Source organism: Phoca vitulina, unplaced genomic scaffold (assembly GCF_004348235.1).
Source record: "Phoca vitulina isolate PV1807 unplaced genomic scaffold, GSC_HSeal_1.0 scaffold29, whole genome shotgun sequence".
Taxonomy (NCBI): Eukaryota; Metazoa; Chordata; class Mammalia; order Carnivora; family Phocidae; genus Phoca; species Phoca vitulina.
Genome location: NW_022589732.1, coordinates 13,325,718 through 13,347,309, shown reverse-complemented (window position 1 = coordinate 13,347,309; position 21,592 = coordinate 13,325,718). Strand labels below are relative to the sequence as shown.

Below are 21,592 nucleotides of genomic sequence, written 5' to 3'. Positions count from 1 at the left end.
AAATCTGTCTTTATTGACATGGAGAGATATTTATAACACATAAACTGATAAAAGGAGCTTATAAAAACATGATCTCACTTTTGTTTAACATAAGAAAAATACGGGTGCCTGGGTGGCTCAGTCGTTAAGTGTCTGCCTTTGGCTCAGGTCATGATCCCGGAGTCCCGGGATCAGGTCCCGCATCGGGCTCCCTGCTCGGCGGGAAGCCTGGTTCTCCCTCTCCCACTCCCCCTGCTTGTGTTCCCTCTTTCGCTGTCTCTTTCTCTGTCAAATAAATAAAATCTTTAAAAAAAATAAGAAAAAATAGTACTTGTATATATGCATGAAAAGATATGTATCAAAAATACAGCTTGTGGGTATTGAAGTAAATATAATTTTAATTTTCTTTGAGTTTTTTGTATTTTCTGAATTTTTTACAAGAAATATTTTATTACTTTCATAATCAGAAAAAACAAGAAGGATATTTCTATTTAAAAAAATATATATTGTTTGCTGATGAGAAAACAGGTTCTCTCTCACCTTCTCCATCTTTTAATTCTGCTTGCCTCTAATTCGTGTACATATAGGTTCTAGTCCCAAAATGAGAAAGATGACTGTTGCTGGCTCCAGACTTCAAAATGGTATCCACAATTAAGTCCAGCAGATAGAGACAATCTCCCCTATGAACTCCAGCAAAAAATTTGTAGGGCAGACTGATTGTCTTGACATGAATTAGGAACCAAACTGTGGAGGGGAGTGAGTGGGAGTAAATAGATGCAATTTTCTAATGGGATAGGTCTTGGCCACATTACACCCCCTATGGCCAGGGAGGAGAGAGAGTCTACATTGAGTTGGTTCCCAATAGGGAGGAGGGGTTTTACCACCTGAAGGAGAGGAGGAAATGATGTTGAGGAGACAAAAATAACAACTATCCATTCTAGTACTCATTCTAGACACTCATAATAATGATAATGAAGTTCTTAAAAAGTTACCACAGGAATGCCTGGTTGGCTCAGTCTATAGAGTATGCGACTCTTGATCTCAGGGTGGTGAGTTCAAGCCCCACATTGGGCATAGCGATTATATACATACATATGTATATAAATAAGAGTTACCACAGAGTTTTTCAGTGTTTGAGAATTGGAAACCACCCTTTAGTACCTAAACCACAGTACTTATTCATTCAGTAAACATTCATCTACTATGAACTTAGTAGTCTATATCCTACTGGGATGAACAATAAATAAACAAACAAAACAAAATACACCTGCCCTCATGGATCTTACATTTTCAGACAATAGTAATAACTCTAAAAACTTAGTCTGAAATTGACCTCTGGCTGGAAATTTTACTGCAGTAGTTGAGATAAAAGAAAATGCAATTTGGCTTTCATGTAAAATTTTTTTTTTTTACTTGTCTGTGGTAAGATCCTTACTCTTGAAAGAAATTAAGCTGAGTCATGAGATTTACAAGCAAATGAGAAGACCATTGGCTTTTGATATTGATGGAAAATTACATTATCTAGACACACCCCAAGGTGTTCTGTAGCATCCTTGAGCTTTCATTTCTGTGTTACCTTACCTGCCTTTACAGTGACACTGGCCAAACCAATTTCATGGTATATATTTAATTTCAAGCAAAAAGTCTTGTTACAGTTGACTGGTAGCAATGAGCAAACTTCTTTTTGCAGGTCAATGGGTACATGGACCAAAGCAAGATATTCTTGTTCTGTTTTGTATCTTGTTAGTGTTTATCTGCTATAGACTGCAAGTCTGTGTCCCCATCTCCCCCAAATTCATATGTTGAAACCTAATCCCCAATGTGACAATATTTGAAGATGGGGCCTTTGGAAGGTGGTTAAGTCATGAGGGTGGAGATCCCATGAATGGGATTAGTGACCTTTATATAAAAGAGACTCCAGAGAGTGCCCTTGCTCTTTCTGCCATGTAAGGACAGAGCAAAAAGACCGGGAGCAACTGACATATACATATGTATCAACTAACCAGCCAATACGCTGATCTTGGACTTCCCAACCTCCAGAACTGTGAGAAATAAATTTCTGTTGTTTAAGCCACCCAGTCAATGATATTTTGCTATAGCAGACTGAACAGACTAAGACATTATTCTTGGTATAGCAAACACCTAACACTGAAAAAAGCTTTGGAAGGAGAACAAAAGCAAGTTTTGGCAAATGTATCTTTAGGCTATGCTTCTCTCTTTTTCTTAAACCTTGAAGAGCATAACAATTATAACTCCCTAACACAGCGATTCTCAACTCTGACTACACATTAGAATCGCCTTTTAAAAAAATACCGGGATGGGGTGTTGGGGGGTGGGAATGGAGGGTGGGGATGGAGCACTGATTGATAATCCTATAAAAAGTACCTTAGGTGAGTTTAAAATGCAGATAGGGTTAAGAACTACCTAAACAATAAGACATATCCACTGGGGCGGTGGTGGATATTTTTAATCTAGAACACTTGGGTATGTTCTTTTTATTGCCAGTCTGACTGTCATCAATGAATCACTTTAATGCTTACCATTTATCCACCTTTAAACACTTTTTTAAAAAGATTTTATTTGTTTATTTGACAGAGAGAGAGCGAGAGCAGGAACACAAGCAGGGGGAGTGGGAGAGGGAGAGGCAGGCTTCCCACGGAGCAGGGAGCCCGATGGGGGCTCGATCCCAGGACCCTGGGATCATGACCTGAGCCAAAGGCAGATGCTTAACAACTGAGCCACCCAGGTGCCCCCATTTATCCACCTTTAAAAGAAGGATAAATGATCCTACATCCATTCATCCACCCATCTTCCTTTCATTCTTTTTCTCTCTCTCCTTTTCTCTTTCTCATTCATGTATTCATTCAATCACTCATTCATTAAACAAATATTTATTAAGGATAAGTATGTGCTAGGCACTAAGGATATAGAAATATAATTCACACTTTCATTCCAGTTTTATAATATTAATAAGGTAGCACATGTAAATTAATCATCTTGAGATTCTCAAGTTCAATTTAAAAAAAAAATAGTTGCAAAAAACACACACCAATCTTTCTCCTGCTTGATTTACTTTGTAAAAAATTGTGCTGAAGCTTGAGTTGCTGTGTTAGACAAACATCAACATTCCTGAACTTCTGTGCTTTCAGTAAGTCATAGAGTAAGCTCTCCATCTGCCACAGTGTAATTTTCAATCTTTCATATATTGAATGAAAGAATGTAAATGCCTATAATTCATTAGGTTCTTCATAAGAAAAGATTCAGATACTATCAACTTTAATTAGAAATTATTCTTATTTAAGACTGTTCAGATGTCTTTGGAATATTTTGTGAGGTTCTATTACTTCTGATATACCAAATCCCATGCAGGGTCCAGCGACATATCTTGATCTTTGACTCCTATCCAATTCCCAAATCAGGTTACTTTGTAGATGAAGGCAGAACCCTACATATTCAAAGATAAGCAGATATTTTTTCCTCTGGACTGTTCATGCCCTTTTCCCCATTTTTAAGCTCCAGGTTGCAGTATAACAGCTGGTCAAAAAAACCACGTCAGTGGCCAGCTCCGAGACTATGACTGCTAGATTCCTCTTGGGAAGTTGGACATTATCATACTACTGAAATAGTTACCGACACATATTTAAAGCTAAGAACAAATGCAGGCTCACCTCACCCACAGAAGCACCATAATCATTTCTGATGCAGTAGTACACCCACCTAACTCCAAAAGACAAAAGGAAAATATTTTGAATTAAAATCAACATCAGTAGGAAAACAACAGCAAGGAATAAAGGGAGAACAATCCTCCTGCCAAGAACAAATTCAAAGCTAATAGTTTCCAAAAAAGCAAGCCTTACCCATAGCATAAAGTTCCCTGTAATCAGGAATTTGATATTGGTACTACCACATAATTGTAATTATTATGAAGCATGAGTTTGCTCAGAGGAAGAGAAATACCATCAAAAAAGAAAAAGGAGAATCAACATGAAGGGAATAAAGTAATTCCATATCTAGGGGCAGACAGATTTACGTTTCTGAGATATATAACCATTCAGTACTCTCCATGAATAAACCATTGTGGCCTATGAAATAATAACGTTATTACCAATGATAGTAAGAATAGGTAATAATTACTGAACATTTATTTATATTATGCCAGGCAGTGTTAGTACTTTACATGCTTATCTTATTTAATCCTTACAACAACCTTATTTACTATTATTCCCATTTGCCAGATGAGAGCAGTGAAGCTGAGAATTTATGTAAGTTGATTAAGGTAATACGGTTTATAAATACTTAAGCTCTGATTTGAAACCTAGGCCTGCCTGACTCCAAAACCATGTTCTTAACTATCACACAACCCACTATCCTAATTTCCCACTAGAGATTATAGAGCTACAGCCATTAGGGACTTCTTAAGCCTTCGGTATCTTTGCAACTACTCTGGGCCTTTTGCAATGTATCTGTCAGCAGTAATAGACAAATCTCTAACGGTGATATAGTACACTGACAAGGAGTTGCAAATAGAAAGCAATTTGTAGCTGCTGAGTGTGCACTGCACAAAGTTAGTTGCATCCTCCAGTTGGGTGGCAAATGTGAAACAGCAAAACCCATCAATATATGTTGTGGTAACTAATTACAAGGAAGAATATTACTAATTCCTCCTCTTTAAACTTAAAAAAAAAGAGTTAAAATGGTTATGGGTTAAAAAAAACTATTTGTTATCCCTTTGTATTGAAAACTGGTAAATACACACACACAATATCCAGATTGTCTTGGATATTGTTTGCTTTATGGTGATATTAGGTATGTTGAGCTGATGTAGCAGCTTCAAACTCTGTTGGGGGAAATTATCCTAGGGAAGTAATTGATTTTCAGAGAAATTTTTTTAAATGAAGATTTTTTCTGGCAATACCAACTCTTTTATTATATTGCACCAAATGGAGCTGACTTCATTAGGATTGTGAGTTGCTAAGGACAGGTTCTGGCCCACGATATACATTTCCATATGTTTTGAACAGCCTACACACATCTGATGTAGGTCTCTATTTGACTTCTGAATTTTAAAACAAGTTTTAAAACTTGTTTTAAAATTCACTACCCATAACTTTCAGTTTAATAATGATACTTAACTTCCATGCATATATTGGAAGGTTTTTAAAAAAAAATCACTGAATCAGGGGTGCCTGGGTGGCTCAGTCGTTAAGCGTCTGCCTTCGGCTCAGGTCATGATCCCGGGGTCCTGGGATCGAGCCCCACATCGGGCTCACTGCTGGGCGGGAGGCCTGCTTCTCCCTCTCCCACTCCCCCTGCTTGTGTTCCCTCTCTCGCTGTGTCTCTCTCTGTCAAATAAATAAATAAAATCTTTTAAAAAAAGAAATCACTGAATCAGGAAAGGAGCAGGGAAAATTCTGGTGATAAGCTTCAGGAGATATAAATAGGCAGATGTGTAACTTGCTTTGGGAACCCCTTCAAGTGTATCTACTTGAACATTTCCAAAAAATATAGGAAGGTTTGGCTAATATTTATTGGCTACCTACCCTGTGTTGGCCATTGTGTCAGAAAAACCAGGGTCACATCCCCAAAGTTGATATTGCTGGTGGGTCCCCCAGGAACACAGTTGAATCTAAGTGTGGTGATACACAGATACAACAGTTTAACAGTGGTTTCTAGCAGTTGCAAGTGATCTAGTGTTAGTGCATCTCACACTTGACGGTGCATAAGAACCACCTGGAGAGCTTGTTAAAGGCAGTCTAAAGATAACTAGTCTTGGGGCGCCTGGGTGGTTCAGTCGCTGCCTTCGGCTCAGGGTCGTGGGATCTAGCCCCGCATCGGGCTCCCTGCTCAGCGGGGAGCCCGCTTCTCTCTCTCCCACTCCCCCTGCTTGTGTTCCCTCTCTCGCTGTGTGTCTCTCTGTCAAATTAATAAATAAAATCTTAAAAAAAAAGATAACTAGTCTTAACCCCAGAGATTCTGATTCTGTAGGTCTGGGGTCCTCTGGGAAAATTTGCATTTCTGATGAGCACTTAGGTGAGAGGGAAGCTGCCCATGCAAGGACCATACCTTGAGCAGTACTAACATTATCTGTGAATAGAAAAGTTCACAAATTCTGAACTTTAATCCCATTCCTGTTTGAGTGCAAATCTGAATGCTGTACAAAGTAAGCTCCAGAGAAAGTAGAAACTGGCAAAAGTTGTATATGCTTTGGCTGGTTAGAACCATGATTCTTAGAACAGTAAAAAGCTATACGTCTTCAATAGAGGTCCTCCATGAAACAATCAAGAAAGGCCCTTTTGCTATCTGATGATGCTGGAATGGTGTATACAGAAACTAATGAGAGTGTTTGTTGAGTTGATGGGCTTAGTCATAAGTTAGAGAAATAATTCAGCTTGAAGCAAATATCCTGATTCTAAGCCCTTCACAGTTATAATTTCATGATCCTGGGCCAGTGGTTGCTAAACTAGCAGCATCAACATCACCTTGGAATTTGTTAGAACTAAAATCCTTGGGCCACACCCCAGATTTATTGAATTAGAAACTCTGGGGTGGGGCCTAGCACCCTGTGGTTTATCAAGCCTCCAGGTGATTCTAATGCATACTAAAGACTGAGAATCACTGTCTGACTAGTGAGTCTCAAATTCACTGTGAATTAGAATCGGAATTACCTGGGAGGACTTATTTAAGACATATATTCCTGTTACTTCCTCAATGAGGGCGTAAATTTTATATACTTTTGGGGATTCCAATATAGACAACATTTACAGAAACAGTGCCCTAACTCAGAGGCTTTTAGCCTTTGTTGACCAGGACCACTATTTACATGAGGACTCAATAAATATAAACATATTTGTAACTAAAACAAGAGTTTCATAAAACAATACCCTTACACATGTAATACACTCTAATATTTTCTGTTCTATTTCATTTTAAAAATGCTGGGAATGGAAGGACTCCCAACCACCTCCATTTTGACCTCAGTCTGTACTTTCTAATTGACTGAGCTCTTCTTTTCAGTTTGTCTCTTACCTCAGTAATGGAAACCGAAACTACTCCCTCGAGCAATAGCAACTGCCCTGAGCCAGCAAGACCCCGAGTGATTGACCCCAAGACAATGATCAACGTGACCTTCACTGCCCACCTGCAAGTACCCGCTGACCTTTGTCCCACATTTTCCTCATATAAACCTAGAGGTCTTTTCAGCCCTTAAGAGGCAGCCTTTGAGGGGCGCCTGGGTGGCTCAGTCAGTTAAGCGGCTGCCTTCAGCTCAGGTCATGATCCTGGAGTCCCGGGATCAAGTCCCGCATCGGGCTCCCTGCTCAGTGGGGAGCCTGCTTCTCCCTCTGACCCTCCCCTCTCTCATGCTCTCTGTCTCATTCTCTCTCTCAAATAAATAAATAAATAAAATCTTTAAAAAAAAAAAAGAGGCAGCCTTTGAGATGTCATCCACTGTCTTCCTGGTGGTGGCCTCACTGAAATAAATTCCTTTCTTGTTTCACCACTACTTATTCCTCTCCTCTGCCTTTGGATTTTATCAGTGGCGAGTGGCCAAACCTGGTCTGTTTGGGACTACCTTTTTTTTTTTTTAAGGATTTTATTTATTCATTTGAGGGAGAGAGAGAGCACAAGCAGGGGGAGAGGGAGAAGCAGGCTCCCCACTGAGCAGGGAGAATGACGCTGGGCTAGATCCCAGGACCTGGAGATCATGACCTGAGCTGAAGGCAAACGCTTAACCATTTGAGCCCCCCAAGGTGCCCCCGTTTAGGACTTCCGAAGTCAGGAGCTCTTGCACCCTTGGGCCCCGGTCAGAGTGGCAGAACTACTAAGTTGATTTCATGAGCCATTAATGGGCTGCACCAACAGCTTGAAAAACACACCTCCGATCAGCGCTTCTCAACTGTTACAATATATTTGATTCACCTGGAGACCTTGCTGTAATGTAAATTCAAATTCAGTAAGACTAAGATAGGGCTTGAGATTCTGCATCTCTAACAGGCTTTGAAGTGCTGCAAATGCCGCTGATCCATATATTACTCTTCCAGTGGCAAGGCTTGGACCATAAAAAGTTCAAGTGTTGCAGGACTTTTTCTCCATCAGTGCCCGCGGTTCTTGGTCACACTGCTTCGAAGAATGAAGAGGTAGATCAGACAGAGTGGTGGCAGCAAAGAAGGTTTATTGAGCAATGGTACAAAGTTCCCAAAGAGGGAGGGGACCTGAGAGGGTTGCCCCCAGAGTTTCTAAGTCTAGGGGTTTTTATGAGCTTGTTGGCGCACTGTTTTAATCTGATTAACACTCCCTGTGACCGTCAGCCTGTCATCCAATCAGATTTTTGTCACCCATCATATGGAAAGGGTGGAGGGCTTGTAAGGTGTAAAATCCTTTTTAAGGGTGGTTTCCTCTTAGGGCAGGGGGGCCCCTTGTCCCTGCCGGCCTGCCTTCCAATTATCCTTCATCACAAGAAGGTAACAGCAAACTTGATGCCTCTCCCAGTCATGAACCTATCTGTCTTTATGATAGCAAGCTTTACAAGAAATTGCCAATAGACTGTGGTATTTATCCTGCCCAGATGTAATGGACAGTGAGTTGTCCTTAATATCATTGTCAGTACTTATAGGGTTCAAATTCTCAACCTATGTGGGTATAGGTAAGCACCGATTCACAACAGATCATGTCAGATTTGTCCATTTGTGGGACACCTGGGTAGCTCAGTCAGTCAAGCATCTGCCTCCGGCTCAGGTCATGATCCCAGGGTCCTGCGATCAAGCCCTGCGTCAAGCTCCCTGCTCAGTAGGGAGTCTGCTCCTCCCCACCCCCACTTCCACCCTGCTCGTGCTCTCTCTCAAATTAAAAAGAAAGAAAGAAAGAAAGAAATCTTAGTATCAGAATTGGAAAAATAAAAGACTAACTAGGATCATTTAGTTTTAGAACAATGATATGTATGTCCTGTGTCACATTATTAATATATCCCTTCATATAGGTGAGGACGTTTAAAGGAGAAGGTGATACGTAGAGAGGTCAGGGTATTGCCAAGGCAATGCTGGCTGCCTGACCCCATAGGTGGGCACCATCTGGGTGAATTCACAAACCAGGCCCTCAGCCTTGAAGACAGAGAGGCCTGAGATGTCTGTCATCCACAAAGTTGCACCAAGACTCCAAGAAGGTTGGCTGACATTAACCTAGTTCATAGAGACCAATAACATAAAATACAAGTGCTGGATGGTTTATTTTACAATAAGAAGTATAACTGCCAAGAGGACTAACGCTTGTGTCTTTAGGCTTGTGTGCTTTCTCTTCTTTTCGGAACTTTATATGGGAAGCAAATTATAATTACAAGGTTGCTGGGAGAACAAAGAATCAGAAAAAGATGTTCATTAAATATTTCAAATGTTTATACATCATTTCCAGAATATCACACCTGCTTCAGAGCACCTGTAGCATTTGGTCAGGCTTTAGAGGGGCCCTTCCATTGTCTGTCTCTGGAAGTTTCTGTGTTCTAGACTCCTGCAGCTGACTGATCTCCATTTTGATGGAATCCTCAGCCACATTAGCACATTAAGTCAAGACATCAAGTATTCTGTATCTTTTAGATACATGTCTCTGCTTTAACCCATAATTACACGTTATTTGTGTTCTCCCAGAGAGCAATTTAATTTCCATTTTTTTGATGGACATCTCATTTGCTCCCTTTTATTAACTACCATAGGGTTAACTATTAGAGTCAAAGAAATAGCATTCTCTGCCTATTTCAGGCTAAATATTTTCCATTCTTTTTTTAAACTTTTATTTTTCTTTTTATCAAATGAAGATAATACATTGCCTAGATTTAAAAGCCAATAATGCTAAAATGATTTTAACAAAAAATGGTGGAACACTGTCCCTCCCCTTCCAACACTTTCTCTGCAGCTTGGTACAAAGAGGCAGCCATTTTCAACTTTTATGATCTATTTCTACTGACACTCTCCTCCATCCATGTTTCTAAATAATATCTTTAGGCTGTTATTTCTCGAATTTTCTATTCTAGACATTATTGACTGACCTCTTTTTTTTTTTAAGATTTATTTATTTATCTATTTGTCAGAGAGAGAGAGAGAGAGAGCACAAGCAGGGGGAGTAGCAGGCAGAGGGAGAGGGAGAAGCAGGCTCCCCGCTGAGCAAGGAACCCGATGTGGGACTTGATCCCAGGACCCTGGGATCATGACCTGAGCCGAAGGCAGACGCTTAACAACTGAGCCACCCAGGCACCCCACTTATAAGGATTTTAGATTTACAGAAAAATTATAAGGATACCTACCTATAGGATATTTATACCCCACACCAGGTTTCCCCTACCAGTAACATTTTTATATTAGTGGGGTATATTTGTTACAATTAATGAACCAATGAGCTAGAGTTCATACTTAATTCAGATTTCCTTAGTTATTACCCACTCTCCTATTCCTGTTCTAGGATCCCACATTCTATTTTTTTTTTTTTCCCCACATTCTATTTTTATTAAAGATTTTATTTTTAGGTAATCTCTACACCCAACGTGAGGCTTGAACTCACAACTCCAGGATCAAGAGTCATATACTCCCCCAGCTGAGCCAGCCTGGTGCCCCGCCCACGTTCTAATCTGCAGTTATGTCTCCTTACACCTAAGTCTGACCGTTTTTCAAACATCCATGTTTCTGATGACCTTGACAGTTTTGAGGAGTGCTGGTTGAGTATTTTTGTAGAATGTCACTCAATCAGGATTTGTCTGATAGCCTTCTCATGGTTAGCCTGGGGTTTTATGTTTTTGAGAGGAAGATCGTAGGGAAAAAGTGCCATTTTCATTTTTCAGTATAGTCACTGTCTGCTTCAGTTTGTTTTTCTCTCCTGGAGGCATTTCTTCTAGAACCTTCTGCCCTGCTCCAGTTTGGATTTGGTGTTGCCCGCTAATTGTCATCTGGAGATTTACCTTCATTCACTTTTTTCCTTGAGATTCTTTTCAAGGTTGTTCTGTACTGGATTTCTCTTCCCTGGATCTCTTTTCTTCTTCCTCCTCCCCTCCCGCTCTGACTGGGTGCAAACATGCCAGGAGTTGAGGGGCAGTCTCAGGATTTCGGAAACTCAATCTCCTTTTCAAGTTTCATGTCTCATTCCTGCTCTCTACTTTGCCTAATATCTCTGACCTTAAGGCCTTTCTAGTTCAGTTCAACAGCAGGTTGCTAGAGAAGGGATACTTGCTGACCCTGCCAGAGGACAGAAGGGACCTGTGGGCCCAACATTCTTTGTATATTAGACTATCAACTTACCTGTTTTCAGCTCACTCCTTAGCTTCTAACACACCCGGTACCTTCAGTTACTGACATTTTACAGTTTCTGCAACAATCAGCTTGCTGCTTGTTGGTTTCTCCTTTGACGAGACAGATTTCAATTTCTCTTTCTCTGTTTTACCAAATTAGTGACTAGTCTTCCATCTATTTTGCATCATTTTGGTCTTTTCCCTTTCCATCTTTATCCACATGTAATAAATCATTTGAACCTTTTGATTCCACCTCCTAATTATCAATGAAGTTTACTCCCTATCTGTCCATTCTCATTGTCATGGTTTTAATGTAGGCCCTCATCATTTCTCTCCTATACTGTTACAATAAAAGTCTATGTGTTCTCCATGTTTTTTCATCTTTTTCCATATCCACTACTGTCCCCATTTTCTTTCTAAAACATAATCTTATTTTTTTCACTTCTCTGTTTAAAATTCTTTGAAGAGTTTCCTGTTACTTGCTAGAATAAACTCCAAACTCTTCAAATACTATCCTCCTTCAAAATCTGGACCCTGCATACCTTTTCCAGTCCATTCCTTGCCACCATCCCCAACATGGTATTCTACCTTGCAGAGCAAACTATTTTCTGACACACCTTTAGAACTTTTCATAACTTCTTTCCTCTTCCTAAACATCATTCCATTTTCCTCTTTCTGGAAAAGTATTTACTTATCCATCTAAGCTCAGATCAAACATGACCTCAGAGAAGCCTTTCCCAATCTCCAAAATGAATTAAGTCATTCTCTTCTCTATACTCTCATAGCACCTCTCAAAAACCTCTATTACAGCCCTTTTATATTGTGCGGTGATTGTTTATGAGTCTATTTCTCACACAGCCTATCCTTCTCATCTTTGTACCCTTCTTTTTCTTACCCTCCCCCTACCTCTCAGGGTATAGCATGATACCTTTAACACAGTAAGGCAACTAACATATGTTGAGCACTTAGGCTCTTAATAAATATTTGTTGGGGGTGCCTGGGTGGCTCAGTCGGTTAAGCGGCTGCCTTCGGCTCAGGTCAAGATCCCAGGGTCCTGGAATTGAGTCCCGCATGAGGCTCCCTGCTCTGCGGGAAGCCTGCTTCTCCCTCTCCCTCTGCCTGCTTCTCTGCCTACTTGTGTTCTCTCTCTATCTCTCTGTCAAATAAATAAATAAAATCTTTAAAAATAAATAAATTAATTAAATAAATATTTGTTGAATAAATGAAGGCAACACATGAAAGATTTCAGGAAGTCTGAGAATCCCTACTGATGCAGTTTCCGAAGGTTGGTGAGGTCCGGAGCCGACCTTTTTGATGCAAAAAGGTGGTTTTATTAAAGCACAGGGACAGGACCCATGGGCAGAAAGAGCTGCTGCCCTGGGGTTGTGAGGAATGGCTGATTATATACTATGGGTTTAGGGGAGCTAAGGAAAAAGGGAGGTGTCCAAAAGGACTTTCATATACTAAAGAAGACCCTCAGGATACTGGAGACCTTGCTATTATCAAGCTAAGGTTGTTTTTCCCTCTAGCACAACATTAACATTAAGATAGTTGGAAGAAGGGGCGCCTGGGTGGCTCAGTCAGTTAAGTGTCTGCCTTCAGCTCAGGTCATGATCATGGGATCGAGTCCAGCATCAGGCTCTCTGCTCATCGGGGAGCCTGCTTCTCCTTCTCCCTCTGCCTGTCTCTCTCTCTCTGTCAAATAAATAAATAACATCTTAAAAAAAAAAAAAAAAGAGAGTTGGAAGTTTCCTGGAGGAATGTCACACATGTCCCACCCAGGAGTGGGGTGGGGGGAGGTTGCTGGGTGTCAGCTTGTGCTTTGCCCTCAGCTGGCCTTCTGTTCCCTCATCACCTACCCTTGGGATTTTCTGAGGTCCTTACTTTAGGGGTTTGCACAAAAATACGCTTGCAGGCACAGGTGTGCATTTCCTTAATTGTGACTAATGACAAGACAGGCAGATAAACTTCAGACTGGCAGGGCTATAACTTAGGCAGGCTTGCCTGTAAGACACTTTTTTTTTTTTTTAAGATTTTATTTGTCAGAGAGTGAGAGAACAAGCAGGGGGATTGGCAGACAGAGCAGGCAGAAGGAGAAGCAGGCTCCCCACTGAGCAGGGAGCCCAATGCGGGACTCGATCCCAGGACCCTGGGATCATGACCCGAGCCAAAGGCAGATGCTTAACGACTGAGCCACCCAGGCGTCTCTGCCTATAAGACATTTTGAGGCTGGCTAGAGTGTAATCTCCAGAAAGTGGGAATTTTTATCTTTTTGTTTACTGTTGTATCCTCAGTGCCTGGTACATAGTAAGTACTTGTCTTAGGGTACCAACAGAAAACTGATGGCACACTCGAAATAGGATAACTCAAGGGGAGACCATTTATAAAGGTGTAGGTGGGGTGTAGGGGAATCACAAATGATAGCAAAATGGGGTGCCCAGGTGGCTCAGTCGTTAAGCGTCTGCCTTCGGCTCAGGTCATGATCCTGGGGTCCTGGGATCAAGCCCCGCATCGGGCTCCCTGCTCCGCGGGAAGCCTGCTTCTCCCTCTCCCACTCCCCCTGCTTGTGTTCCCTCTCTGCTGTCTCTCTGTCAAATAAATAAATAAAATCTTTAAAAAAAAGAAAATGATAGCAAAGTAGCCCAGGGCTTGTAACAGTGAGAAGCCGTTACAGCAGCCTAGGTCTAAAAGGGAGAAGTTACACAGACTCAGCTACCCTGCCCTTGAAAAGAACACTGACTGGCAGTCACGGCCAACTGGTTGCTGGAAAGGCCACCTCCATGACGGTAACCTCAGTCTAGATCACAAGGTTCAAGAGCACGTGGAAAAACTCCGGCTTAATGGCTGGCATTAACGCAAAAGGACTCTGGTATGGGGATCAGGCAGCAGGAATCTCTAAGCCAAGGTTGGCAAATGCATGGCCTACGTGCCACCACCTTTTCCTTCCGCATTTCCCAATCTTGCCCTGAAGGCAGACTTTCTTGGTCAATTATGGTTCTCTTTCTTACTTCACCCAGAAAAGGCCCCACAGTCCTTTTAGGCACAGTGCTCCAGGCAGCCAGCGACCGCCCGTAAGTTGCTGTTACCTGATATGAAACCTATTTGCCAAACTGGCTCGGGTCAAATAAGAATAGAAGTGGGGTTAGTAGGGGTCTTTCCAGTTTGAAATAGGTCCCTGGCAATCAGCTGGGGATACAAAGGTTGGATCAGCTCCCGGGAGAAGAAACTGCCAAGTGCTAGACTAAGCAGATTTTGGGGGGCCCCAGACAGCCAGGTTTAAAGTTTAAGTTAGGATTCTGGTCCTAAGGGAGGGAATGATGCAAATCACCAGTCAAAGTAAAAATTCTACAAACTGGTCAAAACAATTGAGAGTTGAGGAAAAGGCATATAGTAGGCACAGAGGATACGTTTTCCAGAGTAAGATTGATGTCAGACTCGTTTGCTGGGGGAAGTGCTATTTCTAACCTGTCATTAGGGATGGTGTGGATTGACTCCAGAATCTGCTATAACAGGGCTCACAACAGCCATGTCTTAGGTACCTGCAGCTGAGCAGGGAAAGCTAGGGAAAGGAGTAATGATCTGCTTTCTTTTTTCTTCTCCCCTCCTTTTAAAAATGATTCTAAATTAAGCCAAAAGCTTTTGCTGTGAATGTTTAATTAAAACAAGTGTATGAGGGCGCCTGGGTGGCTCGGTCATTAAGCGTCTTACTTCGGCTCAGGTCATGATCCCGGGATCCTGGGATCGAGCCCCGCATCGGGCTCCCTGCTCAGTGGGAGGCCTGCTTCTCCCTCTCCCACTCCCCCCACTTGTGTTCCCTCTCTCGCTGTGTCTCTCTCTGTCAAATAAATAAATAAAATCTTTAAAAAAAAATAAAACAAGCGTGTGAGATCATAATAACTACTATTTACTGAGTATCTACTGTTTTATGCTTTAGATGTATTCTCATTAATCTACATAACAACTCTATAAGGTGGATATAATTATACTTATCTTATAGATGAGGAAATGGAAGTTTAGAGTAATAAAACAAATAAGTTGTAACTTTAAGGTTTCGATCCAAGCTTACTTGGCTTTAAAGCCTGAATTATTTCTGGTACTTCAGCTGCCTATGCTATCCTGTTGAGACCCATGATTTCAATCAACCTCATCTTGGATTCCTCTGGGTCATTATAAATAATGAGGACAAGCAAACTTAATGTGATAAGGCCAAAGGAGGATAGATATTAGCACACTACAAAATATCAGCATGGTTAAGAATAACCAGAATATTTTATTCATCTTTAAATTTTTTTATGTTAAATATTGTACCTGCCCATACTCAAAGTACTTTCTAAGAGAAATCGTCTCACTCATGGTTTCTGAGGACAGGGTAATTTGTACTATGCTATTTTTCTCTCGCATACTTCCCCTCCTCAGACGTGTGGCCCAGAGACAGCCAACTGTCATAAGAGCTGCTAGTCCTTCAGCTAGCCTGGGACCTCCCACACAGCCTGAAACAAAGTAAGACACTTGCCTGAGATTTTCCCACTTAGATATTGGAATTTGCGAATACAGAGAATGTTAGGGAAGGGTAGAATGGGTAGAATGGGAGGCTTTGGATCATGGCAAACCAAAGCAGAAGCTGTGAAATAAAACACACACAAAAAACAAGATAAACAAATATGTAACTCAGGGTTCTAACAAGAAACAAAAGACATGTGCAAATGACAAGCTGAGGAGAGTTTAGCTACAAAGGAACTAATTAGAAATGTGTGGGCAGAGTGTAAGGGAGCTATAGAATAGTAGAGGAAGGTAATCTGGGTAGCAAGGGAGCTTTTACCACCCCTAGACCTGAAGGGACATGGGAAAGAAGAGGTTGGTGGGGAAAGTGGTGTCGAGTGAGTCACTTTGAGAGGAGCAGTGATCTTCGGTTGAGGGACAGTGTGCCTAAAGTGACCTTGCAAGGAGGGAGCTAGGAGGATAAATACACTGACCTCATTCTGTACAGGTCAGGATTTCAGGAAAGAGAGCCCTGTGGTGAAGGATGAAAAGTGGATCTGGAGGAGCAAACTGAAGATACTTTAGAAAGATAAAACAATGAGTAGAGGGAGGAGAACAGAACAGACATGCAGAGAGAAAAAGTTCCTATAAAAGAAAAAGAGACGCTACCCACAAGGAAGACTGAAAGGGTAGCTAATTCCTAGAGTTGCCTCAGATCTTGATGACTTTCCAGTTGGAAATCCAGTTCCAATTTTAGTCTAAGCATAGCTTTACAATAGACTCTCTTCCTTTAAAATAGTCTATGAGCAATTCATGGTTTCTTGTAGCCCTTATAAAATGCTGGGTACAATGAGAGTAGTTTATTCCTCTTAGAAATCCTGCAAATAGGGGCGCCTGGATGGCTCAGTCAGTTAAGCATCCCCAACTCTTGATCTCAGCTCAGGCCCTTATCTCACGGTTGTAAGTTCAAGCCCCACTTTGGGCTCCACGCGGGGCATGGAGCCTACTTAAAAAAAAAGAAAAAAGAAATCTGCAAACAAAGACATTTGAGACACATAGGCCACTTACTGAGAAAGAATCATGACACTCTCCTCAGCCTTTTTAAAGTGTCCAGATTTAAAAATAAAGGTGTCAGTGTTGTGAAAACCACTTACGGTCAAAATTGAGAAATTATAAAACTGACCTAATTAAGTGAATTCTCTTGAATTATGGAAAACAAGCTGCTCTTTGAAAAAATCACAAACCGTTCTATAAGAAATTAAAACAATAATAATTTTCTTCTTTAATCACCTCTCCCCCAGCTTTATTGATTTATCAATATACCAAACTACTCATTTAAAATAAAAAAATTTGAGGGCGCCTGGGTGGCTCAGTTGGTTAAGCGACTGCCTTCAGCTCAGGTCATGATCCTGGAGTCCCAGGATCGAGTCCCGCATCGGGCTTCCTGCTCGGCAGGGAGTCTGCTTCTCCCTCTGACCCTCCCCCCTCTCATGCTCTCTCTCTCTCATTCTCTCTCTCGAATAAATAAATAAAATCTTAAAAAAATAAAAAAATAAATAAAATAAAATAAATTTGATATATGTAATATGTCAATTTTGATATATGTATTCATCACCACAGTCAAAATAACATTTCCATCCACTCCAAAAGTTTCTTGTACCTCTTTGTAATCTCTCCCTCTACTTACATACCCAGGAAACCATTCATTTACTTTCTGCCACTTTGCATTTTCTACAATTTTATATGAATAGATTAAGCCATATATTCTTTTGTCTGCCTTTTTTCTTTTATTTTAAGAAGAGATTTTCTTTTTTTTTTAAGATTTTAATTATTTATTTGAGAGAGAGAGGAAGAGGGAGAGAGAGAGCACAAGCAGGGGGAGGAGCAGAGGGAGAGGGAGAAGCAGACTCTCCAGTGAGCAGGGAGACCTATGTGGAGCTTGATCCCCGGACTCCAGGATCATGACCTGAGCCGAAGGCAGATGCTTAACCGACTGAGCCACCCAGACGCTCCTTACCTGCCTTTATTCATTCTGCAGAATTTTTCTGAGATTCAACTATTTTGTTGTATATATCAATAATTCTTTCTTTTTTATTGCTGAATAGTTTGTCCTTATATGAATATACCCCAATTTCTCCATTCATGTCTTTTTTAAAAAAGATTTATTTATTTGAGAGAGCGAGGACATGCATGTGCATGGGCGGGGGGAGGGGCAGAGGGAGAGAGACAGAATCTCAAGTAGACTCTGTGCTGAGCCTGATGTGGGGCTCGATCTCATGACCCCAAGATCATGACCTACACTGAAAGCAAGAGTCAGATGCTTTAACCAATTGAGCCACCCAGGCGCCCATTCATGTCTTTTTTTAAAATTAAAGTATAATTGACATAAAACATTATCTTAGTTTCAGGTATATGACATAATGATTTGATATTTGTATATATTGCAAAATTACCACCACAATAAATCTAGTTAATATCTGTCACCACATATAGTTGCAGAATTTTTTTTTTTAAGATTTTATTTATTTGACAGAGAGAGACACACACAAGCAAGGGGAGTGGGAGAGGGAGTGGGAGAGGGAGAGGGAGAAGCAGGCTTCCCGCCAAGCAGGGAGCCGGATGCAGGGCTCGATCCCAGGACCCTGGGATCATTACCCGAGCTGAAGGCAGACGCTTAACGACTGAGCCACCCAGGCGCCCCAGTTGCAGAATTCTTTTTTCTTGAGAGGACTTTTAAGATTTACTCTCTTAGCAACTTTCAAACATGCAATATAGTATTATTAACTATAGTTGCCACGCTGTGCATTATATCCTCATGACTTACTTATTTTATAACTAGTAGTTTGTATCTTTTGACTCCCTTCACCCAATTCACCCACCTTTCACCCCCTTCCTCTGGCAACCTATAATCTATGAGATGATTATTATTATTATGTTTTTAAAGATTCTACATACAAGTGAGGCAGTGTGCCCAGTGGTCCTGTGGCTCTGTCTCTTGCTTCAACAGTGTTTGGACAGAACAAACCCAGAGACGCCCCTTCTACCAGCCTCCTACCACCTTCCAACCTTTTTTCCAGTGTTAACTTTCAGAGCCATCTTCTTGGCCATCCTCTGCCTCCGGGACCGGCTAACACCCTATTTTAAGCTTAGCTCATTACCAATCAACCATGAGCACCCAGATTTGTCAGAATTAGTCCAACAAGGTGGAGGCCACCATCAGCTGCCTGGTCAACATGCATCTGCGGGCTTCCTACACCTACGTCTCTCTGGGCTTCCATTTTGAAGGTGATAATGTAGCTCTGGAGGACACGGGCCACTTCTTCCACAAGTCAGTGGAAGGGAAGCACGAGGGAGCTAAGCGTCTCTTGAAGATGCAAAACCAGTGCTGCAGCTGCATCCTCTTCCAGGAAGTGCAGAAGCGGTCCCAAGATGAGAGGGGCAAAGTCCTGGACACCATGGAAGCTGCCCTGGTTCTGGAAAAGAGCCTGAATCAGGCCCTTTTGGATCTGCATGCTCTGGGTTCTGCCCATGCAGACCCCCATCTCTGTGACTTCCTGGAGAACCACTTCTAGATGAGGAGGTGAAACTCATCCAAAAAATGAGCCACCACCTGACTAACCTCTGTAGCCTCGGTGGTCCCAGGTGAGTAGCTCTTCAAAAGGCTCACTCTCAAGCACGACTAGGAGCTCTGGAGCCCAGCAGCCTTTGAGGGGCCCCTCTGGCATCCCCCTGGTGCCAGGGCTTGTGCCTGAAGCTCTCCTGCAGCCACTAGGCAACTTTTTTTTTTTTTTTTAAGATTTTATTTATTTATTTGACAGAGAGAGACACAGCGAGAGAGGGAACACAAGCAGGGGGAGTGTGAGAGGGAGAAACAGGCTTCCCGCTGAGCAGGGAGCCCGATGCGGGGCTCGATCCCAGGACCCTGGGATCATGACCTGAGCCAAAGGCAGATGCTTAAAAACTTAGCCACTCAGGTGCCCCACCAGGCAGCTTTTTAACCACCCCTGGAGCCCTCTCCCAAGCCGTGGACCAAATGGAAATAATAAAGCTTTTTGCAGGGAAAAAAAAAAAAAGATTCTACATAGACGTGAGATCGTAGGGTATTTGTCTTTCTATGTCTGATTTATTTCACTTAGTATTAATGCCCTCAAGGTCTACCCATGCTGTCACAAAAGGCAAGATTTCATTCTTTTTTATGACTGGGTAAATATTCTACACCACGTCATTATCCATTCTTCCATCAAAGGACACTTAGCTTGTTTCCATATCTTGGCTATTTGAAATAATGCTGTGACAAAAGTGAAGGCACATCTATCATTTTGAGTTAGTGTTTTTGTTTTCTTTAGATAAATACCCAGACTTAGAAATTGCTGGATCATTTGGTAGTTCTATTTTTAATTTTTTGAGAATCTCCATACTGTTTTCCATTATTGGCTGCACCAATTTACATTCCCACCAACAGTGCATGAGGATTCCCTTTTCTCCACATCCTCACCAACACTAGTTATTTCTTGTCTTTTTGATAATAGTCATTCTAATAGGTGTGAGGTGATAGCTCATAGTGGTTTTGACTTTAATTTTCCTGATGATGAGTGATATTGAGCACCTTTTCATGTACCTGTTGGCCATCTCTATGTCTTCTTTGGAAAAATATCTATTCAGATCCTCTGCACATTTTTTAATAAGATGTTTTTTGCTATTGAGCTTTATGAGTTCTTCGTATATTTTAGATTGTAATTTCTTTATTATTATTTTTTTTTTTTTTTAAGATTTATTTATTTGACAGAGAGAGACACAGAGAGAGAGGGAACACAAGCAGGGGGAGTGGCAGAGGGAGAAGCAGGCTTCCCGCCGAGCAGGGAGCCCGATGCAGGGCTTGATCCCAGGACCCTGGGATCATGACCTGAGCCGAAGGCAGACGCCTAATGGACTGAGCCACCCAGGTGCCCCTAGATTGTAATTTCTTATTAGATAAACAATTTGCAAATATTTCCTCCCATTCAGTAGGTTGCCTTTTCATTTTGTTGATGGTTTCCTTTGCTGTACAGAAACTTTTTAGTGTGTCATCCCACTTGTTTATTTTTGCTTTTGTTGCCTTTGCTTTTGTGTCAAATCCAAAAAATCATTGCCAAGACCGATGTCAAGGAGCTTACCGCCTATGTTTTCTTCTAGGAGTTTTATGGTTTCAGGTCTTATACTTAAGTCTTTAATCCATTTTGCATTACTTTTTGTGTATAGTATGAGATAGTGGTCCAGTTTCATTCTTTTGCATGTGGCTGTCCAGTTTTTCTAACACCATTTATTGAAGAGACTGTCTTTTTCCCAATGTGTATTCTTGGCCCCTTTGTCATAAATTAATCGACTTGGTTTTGGTTTATTTCTGGGTTCTCTATTCTACTCCACTGATCTATGTGTCTCTTTTTATGCCAATACCATACTGTTTTGATTACTGTAGTTTTGTAGTATAGTTTGAAATCAAGATGCATAATGCCTCCAGTTTTGTTCTTCTTTCTCAAGGTAGTTTTGGCTATTATACAACTGTCAATTTTAAGGTAGGAAATAGGAATAATATTTTTATGGCAGACCAAGAGATGTTAGAAGCAATTGCTTCAGTAAATGGAAATTCAAAGCACTAGACCTGGAGTTAGTGATCTTGGTTGGTCATTCATTGGCTATGGGACTCGGGTCCAATAACTTTAAACTTGCTGAGCTTTGATTCCCTCATCTGTAAAAGATTAATAATACTTGCCTTGCATGGTTTTGTGAGGATTAAATGAGATAATTTATATATTTAACTCTGTTTAAATATTAACTTTGATTACTATGAAAGTACAGGCAAGAACATTAAAAAGTTAGGTCCTCTTTGTGGAC

At 41.2% G+C, this 21,592-nt stretch overlaps 1 pseudogene; it reads left to right on the top strand.

Annotated features, from left to right (window-relative positions):
• Positions 1-18,888: 18,888 nt before the first annotated feature.
• LOC116644254 lies at positions 18,889-19,404 on the top strand (annotated as a pseudogene).
• The last annotated feature ends 2,188 nt before the right edge of the window (positions 19,405-21,592 follow it).